This window comes from Sinocyclocheilus grahami, unplaced genomic scaffold (genome assembly GCF_001515645.1).
Source record: "Sinocyclocheilus grahami isolate Dianchi unplaced genomic scaffold, SAMN03320097.WGS_v1.1 scaffold557.1, whole genome shotgun sequence".
Classification (NCBI taxonomy): domain Eukaryota; kingdom Metazoa; phylum Chordata; class Actinopteri; order Cypriniformes; family Cyprinidae; genus Sinocyclocheilus; species Sinocyclocheilus grahami.
This window is the reverse complement of record NW_015505736.1, coordinates 239,090-244,073: the sequence shown is the minus strand read 5'-3', so window position 1 is coordinate 244,073 and position 4,984 is coordinate 239,090. Positions and strand designations below refer to the sequence as shown.

Here is a 4,984-nt window from a genome sequence, read left to right as displayed (position 1 = left end):
GAATTAGCTGAGTTCATCAGATGTGCCTTCAGAATCCGTGTATCATTCGATCATTCGTGTTTTGATTTAATATTGAAAGTAGAAAAATTAGAAAACGGCTCCTTTTTCGTTTTTTTTTTTTTTTTTTAACGAAAATTCAGTTTAAATTTTCGTTTTTCGTTCATGGGTGGAAAAATTAATAAACAGCTTGAAAATTCGATTTCTACACGTGGGCGGGAATCAAACGCCCCTTTCTGCTGATTGGTCAGCTGAAGATCAAACCGTGCCTTCTTCTGTTCTTCCGCAGTATCACGCAGCAGAATAATAGTCCTCCACTGCTGCAGTTGTATGGATTCTTAACGCATTTATTGCAACTAGATTTAGTCTTTTTTCATCAAACAAACAGGCTTATGAATAGTTTAAAACTCTGTGTAAACATACTGTAAGCATGTCAACTTATTTCGAAAGTATGGAGCACAGCGATAGATGGACGGACGCTTAAGTGCAGGCACTTGTAGCAAATGTAGCACTGCCAGTTGTCGTTGGAGATTCTTAGTCCTCCTTTCCGTTCTTTCAATCGCTTTACATATACGTCGACTTTCCATGTCCACTGTGAAACCCGCGAGACACAACAAAAACACAGCTCCGATCACAGCATCCTCCATCCTCCTGTTGTTAATGTTGTTCTTTGTTTTCATTGTTGAACGCTGCGCACAAATTACGTCGCTGTCGACCGGCTTACGTCACTTCTTAGTACACACTGTCGGTGCGAATGGTACTGGGAAATAGTTTGCTCAAAATCGTCCCAGTACTTTAGTACCGTACGTTTAGTTCTGGAACTAAAGCGGTGCGAAAGGGCCTAATTATTGAAGCAGTAAATCATGCATTTTTATTTTTGAGGTGTGTATGCAGATTTCTACTGCTTATATATTTACTGCATATTTTATTTGTTCAAGTTTTTGCAGTACTTAATCTAAAGTTGAAACTATTTATCATTTTGAAATGTGTATATAAACGTTTACTAAACATTCAGTACATTTATGGGAATTTGACTTTTTGCTGCTGTAACAAAGTGGGAGTAAAAGTTGATTAGTTAAGTGTATTTATATTCTTGCTTAAGACATAAAAACAACAAATAATAGCAACAAGAACAGCATATTAAGGAAAAAAACTTTGATAATAGAATAAGATGACATACTTGCAAAGTAACTATAGTCAGTAAAATATCTAAAAAGTTATTTATAGTTTGTAGAATGTCTGAAGTGGACACAAATGTTACCAAATATGCCCAAACATTAACAAGTACATTATCTCACAATTGTAGCTATTTGAATATTTATTAACTAATGATCTGTTAAACATTACATAATGCCTATTTTTAACTGAAAGCTATTATAAAGTGTTACACTGTTCTATTTTTTCCTGTTTGTTATTCGCCCAGTTCACTTTTCACTCAAATTGTTGATAATTACTGATAATTTACTTTGTAAAGAATTCCAAAAAAAGGAAAATTTTCACTAGTTTTTACTAGAATTTTCACTAGCTCAGACTTTTAAATCGCAATATATATTACTGTATGATTATTATTATTTAGACAAATCAAACATCTTTTTTAACATATAATACAAATACCCCTAGGTGATCCCAAATAAACATCATGCAGCACACAAAACGTCCTGCCCAGAACTGTCAGATATTAACTAAGTTAAAGACTTTGTTTGGCAAGTTTCTTCATATCCCAGTGTGAACAAACTGACAGATTGGGGGAAATAGAATCAAGGCTTGCTTTTTTATGTCTTTGGATATGCTTCATTGTTTATGCTTCTACATCAAATGGTAAGGCATTTCTTTTTTAAAAGAATTAGTAAATTATCACATACAAATTACAGCAATGATGTCATTTTCTAATGGTCTAACAGGTTGCTCTGAGATCCCAGTGGTAGAGAATGCAGAAGTTTCTGAAAGCTCAAAAAAACAAACAATACTGTGATGGTGACTACAATTGCGTACATGGCTGTCTCTCAGAGAAAAATAATCTACAATGTAGCAATAATGAATGGACTAAATGCTGTGGTGATAAATGTTCACGTGGGTATACAAGACACACACACACACACACACAATGTATAAATCTCTGGACTGCTGTACAATACTTTTAAATCTAATTGTATGCATCTGAAGTAACCCGAGTTACTTGTTATCAAGTAATAATCTCCTTGGCCTTCAAAGGCTGAATTTTCAGAACTATATCTTTTGCTTCTGATTCATCATCAGTCAAACGCTGTGAGTCACCTGAAGATATTCCAAATGGTCGTTACATTATTGAAAGTGGAAGAAACTTTGTTTTTGGAACAACTATCAAGTATATCTGCAACGATGGGTAAGTATGTAAGTATGTTACTCCCAAACACCGGAACACATAAATTATAAAAGCTTCTGAGTGGATAAAATGTGATCAATTGTCTGCTTTCTCTAGAGGCAACATGTCCTCTACAGTGGAGCACAACAGTGGAAGACTTAAAAATTGAGTGACTCCCTGATATTGAGGGTCCCGTCAAACCTGGACACAGGCTAACTTTTTCATGCACTGGAGAAGGGATGAAATTAAACGAACAGAGGGACATCACCTGCTGGACAAACTGAGAATGGAGCAGCCCTTTTCCTAAATGTCAAGGTAAGCAAATAGAAAATAAAAGCTTCTGATTGGCTAAAGATGGATCTGTGGTTCACATGAAATATGCATGCTTCTTACACCAGATCACCAAGGACACTTACTTTAAGTCAAATAATTTATTGACGAAAGAGAAAACAATAATAAAACTAATAATAATATTAAGGAGCAATAACTTCTGGGTGACCCAAGGCCAAAATAACAAACTTAAAAAACAAAAGATATAAATAACCCAAGCAATGGAAAACAAATTACAGAAAGACTTCTTTCTGCAAATAAGAAACGCAAATAAAAGAAAAAAAGAAACTGTCAACAAAATAAATGGCAGGTCACCCCTACACTCCAAAAGCATTGAAATAATGCACAACAAACGAAAGTGGTCAGTTCAAAGTTGACACGAAGCACAGAATATTTAAGGATCACAAATTAACAATTATAAATAGCAAGTCCCTTCTACAACATGATCTCTTGAGTGGAATATGTATAGTAGCCTATAATGCAAAAAAGGGAAACCAATCTTTAAACCATAACAAGCAATATCGTGTTGGGAATCTGTCGCCGAGAGAAGGAATCAGGAGCTCTTCCACACTGAGATGACAAACACCCGGAATGAGCTTGGGACAGCACCCTTTTAAGTCGCACGTCGATAGACCCACCAATCTTGTTCTCCTGTTGGCAACCAATCCCTGTTCAGACCATAGACTGTATAAAACATGAACGTAGTGTCCATGGCATCACACATACGTTTCTGAAGTGCATTTTTGAAGCCTAAAGTGAGCAGAGTCTGTCATCGCCATCTTGGCAGCGCTTCACCATTTGTCACTCCAGGATAATCGAAAATGGGCAAAGAGGAAGGACGTGGGTGGAGCTAAGCTGTCTGGTTGCTGAATCCACCAGTCACTCAAATAGCCACGCCTTTAATTATGCAGAACATTAAAGGGTTAGTTCACCCAAAAATGAAAATTCTGTCATTAATTACTCACCCTCATGTCGTTCTAAACCCGTAAGACCTCCGTTCATCTTCAGAACACAAATTAAGATATTTTTTATTCATTCTGAGAGCTCTCTGACCCTCCTATAGCAAGCAATGTAATTACCACAATCAAGGTCCAATGCAATGTAATTGTTTGTCTCCTCCGCGTCACGCTAGCGCCATTTTGGAGAGTATCCACTAAACACAAACAGCGTATGCTATTCTGTGTCAGCTGCGTCACGCGAATACTTTTTCTACGTTGTTTACGCTTTGATTTGAACGAAAACAATGTATCCGCGTGATGCAGCTGACACAGAGCAGCATACGCTGTTTGCGTTCAGTGGATACTCTCCAAAATGGCACTAGCGTGACGCGGAGGAGACAAATTGTTGAATAAAGTCGTGGATTTTTGTTTTCTTTGCATACAAAAAGTTTTCTCGTAGCTTCGTAAAATTATGGTTGAACCTCTGATGTCGCATGGATTATTTTACTGATGTCCTTGCTACGTTTCTGGACCTTGATCGTGTAAGGACCCTTGCTGTCTATGGGAGGGTCAGAGAGCTCTCAGAATTCATCAAAAATATCATAATTTGTGTTCCGAAGATGAACGGCGGTCTTACGGGTTTAGAACGACGTGGGGGTGAGTAATTAATGACAGAATTTTCATTTTTGGGTGAACTATCCCTTTAAGGCTTAATATAATTTAAACAGATGATTTATAAAAAATCACCCCCTCGCAGTTGGGCAAAATTAGATGTATAGACCAAAACCACTTTTTGTACCAGGCTGTAAACATATTTTTTTCTGCTGTAAAGTTGGGCATTGGGGGCGGGGGTGGTCTTTTGAGATTGACCTTTCAGAGCCAGTCGATGAATTGCAGTTTAAGTCAATTCTGTGTTGGATTCAAGAGAGAGACCGGAAGGTTGCCACTTGGTACAGACACACAAACAAACAAACGAGCAAACCACAGCAGAATCATCGTAACATGTTGCAAACCTCACAGCGAACATGAGATCGGACAGGCCTGAGGTTTAAATCAGACCAGGACACACAATTACTCTTTCACACATTGGGAGGGTATTTACATTACAAAGACAGAGCAAAATCACCTGCCTGTCAAATGGAGAATGGAGAGCCCCATTCCCTAAATGTATAGGTAAGCTCATAGGTCTTATTAGCAGCGTTTGCAAGGATTACTATTGCTCATATAACGTAGATGCTAAACATTGGTAGGCAATTCATCAGCACCCAAGTCTCTTTTGATTTGGGCCAAGAAACAATCACCTAGCAATGACCCAGAACCAGAGGCGGACAGTAACTAAGTACATTTACTTGAGTATTGTACTTAAGTACACTTTTTG

At 37.5% G+C, this 4,984-nt stretch overlaps 1 long non-coding RNA gene across 1 annotated transcript; it reads left to right on the top strand.

The window, feature by feature from the left end:
* The first annotated feature begins 1,742 nt into the window (after positions 1-1,742).
* LOC107556185 (uncharacterized) lies at positions 1,743-2,528 on the top strand. The gene is made up of 3 exons (XR_001605253.1): positions 1,743-1,815; positions 1,899-2,359; positions 2,456-2,528. It is a non-coding gene; the product is annotated as an uncharacterized lncRNA (long non-coding RNA).
* The last annotated feature ends 2,456 nt before the right edge of the window (positions 2,529-4,984 follow it).